Source organism: Idiotropiscis lumnitzeri, chromosome 9 (assembly GCF_059441095.1).
Source record: "Idiotropiscis lumnitzeri isolate Australia: NSW breed Sydney's pygmy pipehorse chromosome 9, RoL_Ilum_1.0, whole genome shotgun sequence".
NCBI classification, from domain to species: domain Eukaryota; kingdom Metazoa; phylum Chordata; class Actinopteri; order Syngnathiformes; family Syngnathidae; genus Idiotropiscis; species Idiotropiscis lumnitzeri.
The window spans coordinates 19,978,702-19,992,606 of record NC_142399.1 but is presented as its reverse complement, the minus strand read 5'-3'; the positions used below and the strand labels follow the sequence as shown (position 1 = coordinate 19,992,606).

The following is a 13,905-nucleotide window of genomic DNA, read 5'->3' as shown; positions in this document are numbered from 1 at the left end:
GGACAATTTACTGGATTTTAAATCTTAATCAATATTGAAAAAATGAAATAAAAATCTGTTGCTACTTCATCAAAATCCACTAGTCGGCCATCCTAACACCACATGTAGGCACTCCCAATAATGCAGATGAGTGGAGCATCCCTTCGATAGCTCAGTTGGTAGAGCGGAGGACTGTAGAGTGTGCGAACGGACATCCTTTCGGCGGAACGCAATGGAAATTCTAATCGGAAATCCTTAGGTAGCTAGTTCAAATCTGGCTTGAAGGAACTATTGCAGGGTTACCAATTTTAATCCAAAACTAAATAAAATTTTTTGGCGAATGTGTCTGAATCTACTCAAGTCAATTTATATCTGGTATCTCCCAACATCATGAGTAGGGACTCCCAAAACCAGAGTGAGTTCCAGCAATACTTCGATTGCTCTGTTGGTAAAGCGGAGGATTTAAGTAATTCCGAGCACAAGTACTTTGCTCCCTGGTTTTAATCCGGCTCAAAGGATGTTGCCCCGAATTTCAAATCAATCAAAAATTGTAACTAAAGATCTGATGCAAATTCATCCTCCCAGAGCCAAGGCTGGCGCTCCCAATTGGGAGAGCATCTAAATATATGAAGAACATGCCACAATTACGGAATACTACCTGTTGTAAAATTCAATCTATATCGGTTGTCTGTCCATATAGCACAAATCTGGTAACTCAGTTGGCAAAGTTGAAAACTGTTGTGGTTCCACACCAAAAGTTTTAAGTAGCTATTTAAAATGCAGCTCAAAGGACATTTTACTGGATTTCATATCGAAATCAAGATTGAAAAAGTAGATAAAATTCTGTTGCTACTTCATCAAAATCCACTAGTCGGCCATCCTAATACCACAGGTAGGCACTCCCAATAATGCAGATGACTGGCGACTCCCTTCGATAGCTCAGTTGGTAGAGTGGAGGACTGTAGAGTGTGAAAACTGACATCCTTTCGGCGGAATGCGATGGAAGTTCTAACCAGAAATCCTTAGGTCGCTGGTTCAAATCCGGCTCGAAGGAACCTCAATGGACCCACTCCAGTTTGCATACCAGCCTGGCATCAGTGTGGATGATGCCATCATCTACCTGCTCCACACTTCACTCTTCCACCTGGAGAAGGCGGGGGGCACGGTGAGGATCATGTTCTTTGATTTCTCAAGTGCTTTCAACACCATCCAGCCCGCCTTATTGGGAGACAAGCTGGAGCAGGCGGGAGTGGCCCACCACCTCATCACATGGATTCACAACTACCTCACAAACCGGCCACAGTACGTGAGAACACAGGACTGTGTGTCTGACGTGCTCCTCTGCAGCACGGGAGCGCCGCAGGGAACTGTGCTGGCTCCCTTCCTGTTCACCCTCTACACCTCGGACTACAAATACAATTCCACAACCTGTCACCTGCAGAAGTTCTCTGATGACTCTGCGATTGTCGGCCTCATCACTGACGATGACGATCGGGAGTACAGAGGGGTTACGCAGGGGTTCGTGGACTGGTGTCAGCAGAACCGCCTCCAAATCAACGCTGGGAAATCCAAAGAGCTGGTGGTGGATTTCCGCAAGCGTCGGCACTCTCCACCTGCACCAGTGAATATCCAGGGAACAGACGTTGAGAGGGTCTCAACTTACAAGTACCTGGGTGTTCATCTGAACAATAAACTGGACTGGAGCGACAACACAGACGCTCTCTATAGGAAGGGTCAGAGCAGACTCTTCCTACTCAGGCGGCTGAGGTCCTTTGGCGTTCGGGGAACACTCCTCAGGAACTTCTATGACTCGGTGGTTTCATCAGTCATCTTCTATGGAGTGGTCTCCTGGGCAGGAGGCATCTCGGGCCGAGACAAAAAGAGACTGGACAAACTGGTGAGGAGGGCCAGCTCTGTCCTGGGCTGCTCCCTGGACTCTGTGGACTCAGTGGGGGGCAGAAGGATGACGGCAAAACTGTCATCAATGCTGGACAAACCAGCCCACCCATTCAATGACACTCTGAGAACACTTTACAGCTCCTTCAGTGACAGACTTTTACACCCTCGCTGTACCAAAGAGAGATTTCGCCGCTCCTTCCTGCCAACTGCTGTCAGACTTTTTAACAAGAACATTGGGTCAGGCCTACAAACGGGAGGGCATTAGTGCAATTGTGCAGTCCTAGGATGCAATATTAACTACTACTGTACTTTCAGCCAAGGGTGTACTTAAATATTGACCAATGATGTATTTTGTTTACCATTACAGTATTCTTATTACAATACTTCTATCACTGTAGTATTTCTACCACTGCAGGATGTTCACTATTACAGTACTTTTATCATTGCAGTACTTTCATCATTGCAGTATTTTTCTATCGTTGCAGTACTTTTACTATTACAGTACTTTTACCATTGCAGTATTTTCTATCATGCAGTACTTTTCTATCATTTCAGTACTCTTACCATTACAGTACTTTTATCATTGCAATATTTTTATGATTGCAGTATTTTCAATCATTCAGTAGTTTTTATCATTACAGCGTTTCCCCCTCCGTATAATGGACAAACATTAGGAGTGTTTCCTTACACTTAGATACGTTTATACTGTGTATATTTGCATGCTTTTTCTGAATGTCTGCTGCTAATGTTATACATTAACGGCTACATTACGCCGCCGACTCTGTGTGATCTATATCTTTGCTGCTGTAACACCTCAAATTTCCCCATTGTGGGACTAATAAAGGACATCTTATCTTATCTTATCTTACAGGCTTTCCAATTTTAATCCAAAACTGTAAATAAAAATTTTTGGCGAATGTGTCTGAATCTACTCAAGTCAATTTATATCTGGTATCTCCCAACGTCATGAGTAGGTGATCCCAAAACCAGAGTGAGGTCCAGCAATACTTTGATAGCTCTGTTGGTGAAGCGGAGGTCTTAAGTAATTCCGAGCACATGTACTTTGCTCCCTGGTTTTAATCCGGCTCAAAGGATGTTGCCCGAATTTCAAATTCATCAAAAATTGTAACTAAAGATCTTATAAAAATTCATCCGCCCAAAACCACGGCTGGCGCTCCCAATTGGGTGATTATCTAAATATATAAGGAACATGCCACAATTACTGAATACTACCTGTTATAAATTCCAGTCTATATCAGTGTTCTGTCCCAATAGCACAAATCTGGTAACTCAGTTGGCAAAGTGGAAAACTGTTGTGGTTCCACTCCAAAATATTGAGGTAGCTATTTAAAATGCAGCTCTAATGACATTTTACTGGATTTTAAATCTTAAGCAATTTTGAAAAAATGAAATAAAAATCTGTTGCGACTTCATCAAAATCCACTCGTCGGCCATCCTAACACCACAGGTAGGCACTCCCAACAATACATATGAGTGGAGCATCCCTTCGGTAGCTCAGTTGGTAAAACGGAGGACTGTAGAGTGTGAAAACTGACATTCTTTCGGCGGAAAACGATGGATGTTCTAAATGGAAATCCTTAGGTTACTGGTTCAAATCCGGCTCGAAGGAACTATTGCAGGGTTACCAATTTTAATCCAAAACTGTAAATAAAAATCTTTGGCAAATTTGTCTGAATCTACCCAAGTCAATTTATATCTGGTATCTCCCAACGTCATGAGTAGGGACTCCCAAAACCAGAGTGAGTTCCAGCAATACTTCGATAACTCTGTTGGTAAAGCGGAGGATTTAAGTAATTCCGAGCACAAGTACTTTGCTCCCTGGTTTTAATCCGGCTCAAAGGATGTTGCCCCGAATATCAAATCAATCAAAAATTGTAACTAAAGATCTGATGCAAATTCATCCTCCCAGAGCCAAGGCTGGCGCTCCCAATTGGGAGAGCATCTAAATATATGAAGAACATGCCACAATTACTGAATACTACCTGTTGTAAAATCCAATCTATATCGGTTGTCTGTCCCAATAGCACAAATCTGGTAACTCAGTTGGCAAAGTGGAAAACTGTTGTGGTTCCACACCAAAATTTTGAGGTAGCTATTTAAATTGCAGCTCAATGGACATTTTCCTGGATTTCAAATTTGAATCAATCTTGAAAAATGTAAAGAAAAATCTGTTGCTACATCATCAAAATCCACTTCAGCCGTCCTAACACCACAGGTAGGCACTCGCAATAATGCAGACAAGAGGAGCATCCCTTCGATAGCTAAATTGGTAGAGCGGAGGACTGTAGAGTGTGAAAACTGACATCCTTTCGGCGGAACGCGATGGAAGTTCTAATTGGAAAGCCTTAGGTCGCTGGTTCAAAACCGGCTCGAAGGAACTATAACCGGCTTTCCAATTTTAATTCAAAACTGTAAATAAAAATCTTTGGTGAATTTGTATGAATCTACACAAGTCTAGTCTGGTCTATCCCAAAGCCATGAGTAGGTGATCCCAAAACCAGAGTGAGGTCCAGCAATACTTTGATAGCTCTGTTGGTAAAGCGGAGGTCTTAAGTGATTCAGAGCACAAGTCCTTTGCTCCCTGGTTTTCATCCGGCTCAAAGGATGTTGCCCCGAATTTCAAATCAATCAAAAATTGTAACTAAAGATCTGAAGCACATTCATCCTCCCAGAGCCAAGGCTGGCCCTCCCAATTGGGAGAGCATCTAAATATATAAGGAACATGCCACAATTACTGAATACTACCTGTTGTAAAATCCAATCTATATCGGTTGTCTGTCCCAATAGCACAAATCAGGTAACTCAGTTGGCAAAGTGGAAAACTGTTGTGGTTCCACACCAAAATTTTGAAGTAGCTATTTCAAATGCAGCTCAAAGGACATTTTACTGGATTTTAAATGTTAATCAAGATTGAAAAAATGAAATAAAAATCTGTTGCTACTTCATCAAAATCCACTAGTCGGCCATCCTAACACCACAGGTAGGCACTCCCATTAATGCAGGTGACTGGCGGATCCCTTCGATAGCTCAGTTGGTAGAGCGGAGGACTGTAGAGTGTGAAAACTGACATCCTTTCGGCGGAACGCGACGGAAGTTCTAATCGGAAATCCTTAGGTCGCCGGTTCAAATCCGGCTCGAAGGAACTATTGCAGGGTTCCCAATTTTAATCCAAAACTGTCAATAAAAATCTTTGGCGAATTTGTCTGAATCTACTCAAGTCAATTTATATCTGGTATCTCCCAACGTCATGAGTAGGGACTCCCAAAACCAGAGTGAGTTCCAGCAATACTTCGATAACTCTGTTGGTAAAGCAGAGGATTTAAGTAATTCCGAGCACAAGTACTTTGCTCCCTTGTTTTAATCCGGCACAAAGGATGTTGCCCCGAATATCAAATCAATCAAAAATTGTAACTAAAGATCTGATGCAAATTCATTCTCCCAGAGCCAAGGCTGGTGCTCCCAATTGGGAGAGCATCTAAATATATGAAGAACATGCCACAATTACTGAATACTACCTGTTGTAAAATCCAATCTATATCGGTTGTCTGTCCCAATAGCACAAATCTGGTAACTCAGTTGGCAAAGTGGAAAACTGTTGTGGTTCCACACCTAAATTTTGAAGTAGCTATTTAAAATGCAGCTCAAAGGACATTTTACTGGATTTCATATCTTAATCAAGATTGAAAAAGTAGATAAAATTCTGTTGCTACTTCATCAAAATCCACTAGTCGGCCATCCTAATACCACAGGTAGGCACTCCCATTAATGCAGGTGACTGGCGGATCCCTTCGATAGCTCAGTTGGTAGAGCGGAGGACTGTAGAGTGTGAAAACTGACATCCTTTCGGCGGAACGCGACGGAAGTTCTAATCGGAAATCCTTAGGTCGCTGGTTCAAATCCGGCTCGAACCAATAGCACAAATCTGGTAACTCAGTTGGCAAAGTGGAAAACTGTTGTGGTTCAACACCAAAATTTTGAAGTAGCTATTTAAAATGCAGCTCAAAGGACATTTTACTGGATTTTAAATCTTAATCAAGATTGAAAAAGTAGATAAAATTCTGTTGCTACTTCATCAAAATCCAATAGTCGGCCATCCTAATACCACAGGTAGGCACTCCCATTAATGCAGGTGACTGGCGGATCCCTTCGATAGCGCAGTTGGTAGAGCGGAGGACTGTTGAGTGTGAAAACTGACATCCTTTCGGCGGAACACAATGGATGTTTGAATTGGAAATCCTTAGGTTCCTGGTTCAAATCCGGCTCGAAGGAACTATTGCAGGGTTTCCAATTGTAATCCAAAACTGTCAATAAGAATCTTTTGCGAATTTGTCTGAATCTACTCAAGTCAATTTATATCTGGTTTCTCCCAACGTCATGAGTAGGGACTCCCCAAACCAGAGTGAGTTCCAGCAATACTTCGATAGCTCTGTTGGTAAAGCGGAGGACTAAAGTAATTCCGAGGACAAGTCCTTTGCTCCCTGGTTTTCATCCGGCTCAAAGGATGTTGCCCCGAATTTCAAATCAATCAAATATTGTAACTAAATATCAGATGCAAATTCATCCTCCCAGAGCCAAGGCTGGCGCTCCCAATTGGGAGAGCATCTAAATATATGAAGAACATGCCACAATTACTGAATACTAACTGTTGTAAAATCCAATCTATATCGGATGTCTGTCCCAATAGCACAAATCTGGTAACTCAGTTTTCTAAGTGGAAAACTGTTGTGGTTCCACACCAAAATTTTGAGGTAGCTATTTAAATTGCAGCTCAAAGGACATTTTACTGGATTTTAAATCTTACCAAGATTGAAAAAATGAAATAAAAATCTGTTGCTACTTCATCAAAATCCACTAGTCGGCCATCCTAACACCACAGGTAAGCACTCCCAATAATGCAGACTTGTGGAGCATCCCTGCGATAGCTCAGTCGGTAGAGCGGAGGACTGTAGAGTGTGAAAACTGACATCCTTTCGGCGGAACGCGATGGAAGTTCTAATCGGAAATCCTTAGGTCGCTGGTTCAAATCCGGCTCGAAGGAACTATTACCGGCTTTCCAATTTTAATTCAAAACTGTAAATAAAATTTTTTGGTGAATTTGTATGAATCTACACAAGTCTAGTCTGGTCAATCCCAACGTCATGAGTAGGGACTCCCAAAACCAGAGTGAGTTCCAGCAATACTTCGATAGCTCTGTTGGTAAAGCGGAGGACTTAAGTAATTCCGAGCACAAATACTTTGCTCCCTGGTTTTAATCCGGCTCAAACGATGTTGCCCCGAATATCAAATCAATAAAAAATTGTAACTAAAGATCTGATGCAAATTCATCCTCCCAGAGCCAAGGCTGGCGCTCCCAATTGGGAGAGCATCTAAATATATGAAGAACATGCCACAATTACTGAATACTACCTCTTGTAAAATCCAATCTATATCGGTTGTCTGTCCCAATAGCACAAATCTGGTAAGTCAGTTGGCAAAGTGGAAAACTGTTGTGGTTCCACAACAAAATTTTGAAGTAGCTATTTCAAATGCAGCTCAAAGGACATTTGACTGGATTTTAAATCTTAATCAAGATTGAAAAAATGAAATAAAAATCTGCTAATTTCAAATCAATCAAATATTGTAACTAAAGATCTGATGCAAATTCATCCTCCCAGAGCCAAGGCTGGCGCTCCCAATTGGGAGAGCATCTAAATATATGAAGAACATGCCACAATTACTGAATACTAACTGTTGTAAAATCCAATCTATATCGGATGTCTGTCCCAATAGCACAAATCTGGTAACTCAGTTTTCTAAGTGAAAAACTGTTGTGGTTCCACACCATAATTTTGAGGTAGCTATTTAAATTGCAGCTCAATGGACATTTTCCTGGATTTCAAATTTTAATCAATCTTGAAAAATTTAAAGAAAAATCTGTTGCTACTTCATCATAATCCACTAGTTGGCCATTCTAACACCACAGGTAAGCACTCCCAATAATGCAGATGAGTGGAGCATCCCTTCGGTAGCTCAGTTGGTAGAGCGGAGGACTGTAGAGTGTGCAAACTGACATTCTTTCAGCGGAGCGCGATGCACGTTCTAATCGGAAATCCTTAGGTCGCTGGTTCAAATCCGGCTCAAAGGAACTATTGCAGGGTTTCCAATTTTACTTCAAAACTGTAAAGTAAAATCTTTGGTGAATTTGTCTGAATCTACTCAAGTCAATTTATATCTGGTTTCTCCCAACGTCATGAGTCGGGACTCCCCAAACCTGAGTGAGTTCCAGCAATACTTCGATAGCTCTGTTGGTAAAGCGGAGGATTTAAGTAATTCCGAGCACAAATACTTTGCTCCCTGGTTTTAATCCGGCTCAAACGATGTTGCCCCGAATATCAAATCAATCAAAAATTGTAACTAAAGATCTGATGCAAATTCATCCTCCCAGAGCCAAGGCTGGCGCTCCCAATTGGGAGAGCATCTAAATATATGAAGAACATGCCACAATTACTGAATACTACCTCTTGTAAAATCCAATCTATATCTGTTGTCTGTCCCAATAGCACAAATCTGGTAAATCAGTTGGCAAAGTGGAAAACTGTTGTTGTTCCACACCAAAATTTTGAAGTAGCTATGTCAAATGCAGCTCAAAGGACATTTTACTGGATTTTAAATCTGAATCAATTTTGAAAAAATGAAATAAAAATCTGTTGCTACTTCATAAAAATCCACTAGTCGGCCATCCTAACACCACAGGTAGGCACTTCCAACAATGCAGATGAGTGGAGCATCCCTTCGGTAGCTCAGTTGGTAGAGCGGAGGACTGTAGAGTGTGCAAACTGACATTCTTTCAGCGGAGCGCGATGGAAGTTCTAATCGGAAGTCCTTAGGTCGCTGGTTCAAATCCGGCTAAAAGGAACTATTGCAGGGTTTCCAATTTTACTTCAAAACTGTAAAGTAAAATCTTTTGTGAATTTGTCTGAATCTACTCAAGTCAATTTATATCTGGTTTCTCCCAACGTCATGAGTAGGGACTCCCCAAACCTGAGTGAGTTCCAGCAATACTTCGATAGCTCTGTTGGTAAAGCGGAGGATTTAAGTAATTTCCGAGCACAAGTACTTTGCTCCCTGGTTTTAATCCGGCTCAAAGGATGTTGCCCCGAATTTCAAATCAATCAAAAATTGTAACTAAAGATCTGATGCAAATTCATCCTCCCAGAGCCAAGGCTGGCGCTCCCAATTGGGAGAGCATCTAAATATTTGAAGAACATGCCACAATTACTGAATACTAACTGTTGTAAAATCCAATCTATATCGGATGTCTGTCCCAATAGCACAAATCTGGTAACTCAGTTTTCTAAGTGGAAAACTGTTGTGGTTCCACACCAAAATTTTGAGGTAGCTATTTAAATTGCAGCTCAATGGACATTTTCCTGGATTTCAAATTTTAATCAATCTTGAAAAATATAAAGAAAAATCTGTTGCTACTTCATCAAAATGCACTAGTCGGCCATTCTAACACCACAGATAAGCACTCCCAATAATAATAATAATAATTCGCCCTTTATTAGTCCCACAATGGGGAAATTCGAGATTCGAACCCAGGCCTCCTGGGGAGACTGGGTCCTGAACGCAGCGCCTTAGACCACTCGGCCATCCTGGCAGACGAGTGGAGCATCCCTTCGATAGCTCAGTTGGTAGAGCGGAGGACTGTAGAGTGTGAAAACTGACATCCTTTCGGCGGAAGACGATGGATGATTGAATTGGAAATCCTTAGGTTCCTGGTTCTAATCCGGGTCGAAGGAACTATTGCAGGGTTTCCAATTTTAATCCAAAACTGTAAATAAAAATCTTTGGCGAATTTGTCTGAATCTACTCAAGTCAATTTATATCTGGTTTCTCCCAACGTCATGAGTAGGGACTCCCCAAACCAGAGTGAGTTCCAGCAATACTTTGATAGCTCTGTTGGTAAAGCGGAGGACTAAAGTAATTCCGAGGACAAGTCCTTTGCTCCCTGGTTTTCATTCGGCTCAAAGGATGTTGCCCCGAATTTCAAATCAATCAAATATTGTAACTAAAGATCAGATGCAAATCATCTTCCCAGAGCCAAGGCTGGCGCTCCCAATTGGGAGAGCATCTAAATATATGAAGAACATGCCACAATTACTGAATACTACCTGTTGTAAAATCCAATCTATATCGGATGTCTGTCCCAATAGCACAAATCTGGTAACTCAGTTGGCAAAGTGGAAAACTGTTGTGGTTCCACACCAAAATTTTGAAGTAGCTATTTCAAATGCAGCTCAAAGGACATTTTACTGGATTTTAAATCTTAATCAAGATTGAAAAAATGAAATAAAAATCTGTTGCTACTTCATCAAAATCCACTAGTCGGCCATCCTAACACCACAGGTAAGCACTCCCAATAATGCAGACTAGTGGAGGATACCTGCGATAGCGCAGTTGGTAGAGCGGAGGACTGTAGAGTGTGAAAACTGACATCCTTTCGGCGGAACACGATGGATGTTTGAATTGGAAATCCTTAGGTTCCTGGTTCAAATCCGTCTCAAAGGAACTATTGCAGGGTTCCCAATTTTAATCCAAAACTGTCAATAAAAATCTTTGGCGAATTTGTCTGAATCTACTCAAGTCAATTTATATCTGGTATCTCCCAACGTCATGAGTAGGGACTCCCAAAACCAGAGTGAGTTCCAGCAATACTTCGATTGCTCTGTTGGTAAAGCGGAGGTCTTAAGTGATTCCGAGCACAAGTACTTTGCTCCCTGGTTTTAATCCGGCTCAAAGGATGTTGCCCCGAATTTCAAATCAATCAAAAATTGTAACTAAAGATCTGATGCAAATTCATTCTCCCAGAGCCAAGGCTGGCGCTCCCAATTGGGAGAGCATCTAAATATATGAAGAACATGCCACAATTACTGAATACTACCTGTTGTAAAATCCAATCTATATCGGATGTCTGTCCCAATAGCACAAATCTGGTAACTCAGTTGGCAAAGTGGAAAACTGTTGTGGTTCCACACCAAAATTTTGAGGGAGCTATTTAAATTGCAGCTCAAAGGACATTTTCCTGGATTTCAAATTTTAATCAATCTTGAAAAATTTAAAAAAAAATCTGTTGCTACATCATCAAAATCCACTTTTCAGCCGTCCTAACACCACAGGTAGGCACTCCCAATAATGCAGACAAGAGGAGCATCCCTTCGATAGCTCAGTTGGTAGAGCGGAGGACTGTAGAGTTTGAAAACTGACATCCTTTCGGCGGAACGCGATGGAAGTTCTAATTGGAAATCCTTAGGTCGCTGGTTCAAATCCGGCTCGAAGGAACTATTACCGGCTTTCCAATTTTAATTCAAAACTGTAAATAAAAATCTTTGGTGAATTTGTATGAATCTACACAAGTCTAGTCTGGTCAATCCCAACGTCATGAGTAGGTGATCCCAAAACCAGAGTGAGGTCCAGCAATACTTTGATAGCTCTGTTGGTAAAGCGGAGGTCTAAAGTGATTCCGAGCACAAGTCCTTTGCTCCCTGGTTTTCATCCGGCTCAAAGGATGTTGCCCCGAATTTTAAATCAATCAAAAATTGTAACTAAAGATCTGAAGGAAATTCATCCTCCCAGAGCCAAGGCTGGCCCTCCCAATTGGGAGAGCATCTAAATATATAAGGAACATGCCACAATTACTGAATACTACCTGTTGTAAAATCCAATCTATATCGGTTGTCTGTCCCAATAGCACAAATCTGGTAAGTCAGTTGGCAAAGTGGAAAACTCTTGTGGTTCCACACCAAAATTTTGAAGTAGCTATTTCAAATGCAGCTCAAAGGACATTTTACTGAATTTTAAATCTTAATCAAGATTGAAAAAATGAAATAAAAATCTGTTGCTACTTCATCAAAATCCACTAGTCGGCCATCCTAACACCACAGGTAAGCACTCCCAATAATGCAGACTAGAGGAGCATCCCTGCGATAGCGCAGTTGGTAGAGCGGAGGACTGTAGAGTGTGAAAACTGACTTCCTTTCGGCGGAACACGATGGATGTTTGAATTGGAAATCCTTAGGTTCCGGGTTCAAATCCGGCTAGAAGGAACTATTGCAGGGTTCCTGATTTTAATCCAAAACTGTAAATAAAAATCTTTGGCGAATTTGTCTGAATCTACTCAAGTCAATTTATATCTGGTATCTCCCAACGTCATGAGTAGGGACTCCCCAAACCAGAGTGAGTTCCAGCAATACTTTGATAGCTCTGTTGGTAAAGCGGAGGACTAAAGTAATTCCGAGGACAAGTCCTTTGTTCCCTGATTTTCATTCGGCTCAAAGGATGTTGCCCCAAATTTCAAATCAATCAAATATTGTAACTAGAATTAGAAATCCCTTTCATCCTCCCAGAGACAAGGCTGGCGCTCCCAATTGGGAGAGCATCTAAATATATGAAGAACATGCCACAATTACTGAATACTACCTGTTGTAAAATCCAATCTATATCGGATGTCTGTCCCAATAGCACAAATCTGGTAACTCAGTTGGCAAAGTGGAAAACTGTTGTGGTTCCACACCATAATTTTGAGGTAGCTATTTAAATTGCAGCTCAAAGGACATTTTCCTGGATTTCAAATTTTAATCAATCTTGAAAATTTTAAAGAAAAATCTGTTGCTACATCATCAAAATCCACTTGTCAGCCGTCCTAACACCACAGGTAGGCACTCCCAATAATGCAGACAAGAAGAGCATCCCTTCGATAGCTCAGTCGGTAGAGCGGAGGACTGTAGAGTGTGAAAACTGACATCCTTGCGGCGGAACGCGATGGAAGTTCTAATCGGAAATCCTTAGGTCGCTGGTTCAAATCCGGCTCGAAGGAAATATTACCGGCGTCCCAATTTTAATTCAAAACTGTAAATAAAAATCTTTGGTGAATTTGTATGAATCTACACAAGTCTCGTCTAGTCTATCCCAACGTCATGAGTAGGTGATCCCAAAACCAGAGTGAGGTCCAGCAATACTTTGATAGCTCTGTTGGTAAAGCCGAGGACTAAAGTAATTCCGAGGACAAGTCCTTTGCTCCCTGGTTTTCATCCGGCTCAAAGGATGTTGCCCCGAATTTCAAATCAATCAAATATTGTAACTAAAGATCAGATGCAAATTCATCCTCCCAGAGCCAAGGTTGGCGCTCCCAATTGGGAGAGCATCTATATATATGAAGAACATGCCACAATTACTGAATACTACCTCTTGTAAATTCCAGTCTATATCAGTTGTGTGTCCCAATAGCACAAATCTGGTAACTCAGTTGGCAAAGTGGAAAACTGTTGTGGTTCCACTCCAAAATATTGAGGTAGCTATTTAAAATGCAGCTCTAAGGACATTTTACTGGATTTTAAATCTTACCAAGATTGAAAAAATGAAATAAAAATCTGTTGCTACTTCATCAAAATCCACTAGTCGGCCATCCTAACACCACAGGTAGGCACTCCCAACAATGCAGATGCGTGGAGCATCCCTTCGGTAGCTCAGTTGGTAGAGCGGAGGACTGTCGAGTGTGCAAACGTACATTCATTCAGCTGAACGCGATGGAAGTTCTAATCGGAAATCCTTAGGTCGCTGGTTCAAATCCGGCTCGAAGGAACTATTGCAGGGTTTCCAATTTTAATCCAAAACTGTAAATAAAAATCTTTGGCCAATTTGTCTGAGTTTACTCAAGTCAATTTATATCTGGTTTCTCCCAACGTCATGAGTAGGGACTCCCCAAACCAGAGTGAGTTCCAGCAATACTTTGATAGCTCTGTTGGTAAAGCGGAGGACTAAACTAATTCCGAGGACAAGTCCTTTGCTCCCTGATTTTCATTCGGCTCAAAGGATGTTGCCCCGAATTTCAAATCAATCAAATATTGTAACTAGAATTAGAAATCCCTTTCATCCTCCCAGAGCCAAGGCTGGCGCTCCCAATTGGGAGAGCATCTAAATATATGAAGAACATGCCACAATTACTGAATACTACCTGTTGTAAAATCC

At 41.5% G+C, this 13,905-nt stretch overlaps 6 non-coding genes across 6 annotated transcripts; all 6 read left to right on the top strand.

Annotated features, from left to right (window-relative positions):
* Positions 1-907: 907 nt before the first annotated feature.
* Positions 908-1,033, top strand: trnay-gua (transfer RNA tyrosine (anticodon GUA)). The gene is made up of 2 exons: positions 908-944; positions 998-1,033. It is a non-coding gene; the product is annotated as a tRNA-Tyr (tRNA).
* A 3,882-nt stretch (positions 1,034-4,915) lies between these two features.
* On the top strand, positions 4,916-5,041 carry trnay-gua (transfer RNA tyrosine (anticodon GUA)). The gene is made up of 2 exons: positions 4,916-4,952; positions 5,006-5,041. It is a non-coding gene; the product is annotated as a tRNA-Tyr (tRNA).
* A 1,770-nt stretch (positions 5,042-6,811) lies between these two features.
* On the top strand, positions 6,812-6,937 carry trnay-gua (transfer RNA tyrosine (anticodon GUA)). Its single transcript has 2 exons — positions 6,812-6,848; positions 6,902-6,937. It is a non-coding gene; the product is annotated as a tRNA-Tyr (tRNA).
* Positions 6,938-11,093: 4,156 nt separating this feature from the next.
* Positions 11,094-11,219, top strand: trnay-gua (transfer RNA tyrosine (anticodon GUA)). The gene is made up of 2 exons: positions 11,094-11,130; positions 11,184-11,219. It is a non-coding gene; the product is annotated as a tRNA-Tyr (tRNA).
* A 1,409-nt stretch (positions 11,220-12,628) lies between these two features.
* Positions 12,629-12,754, top strand: trnay-gua (transfer RNA tyrosine (anticodon GUA)). Its single transcript has 2 exons — positions 12,629-12,665; positions 12,719-12,754. It is a non-coding gene; the product is annotated as a tRNA-Tyr (tRNA).
* A 638-nt stretch (positions 12,755-13,392) lies between these two features.
* Positions 13,393-13,518, top strand: trnad-guc (transfer RNA aspartic acid (anticodon GUC)). Its single transcript has 2 exons — positions 13,393-13,429; positions 13,483-13,518. It is a non-coding gene; the product is annotated as a tRNA-Asp (tRNA).
* The last annotated feature ends 387 nt before the right edge of the window (positions 13,519-13,905 follow it).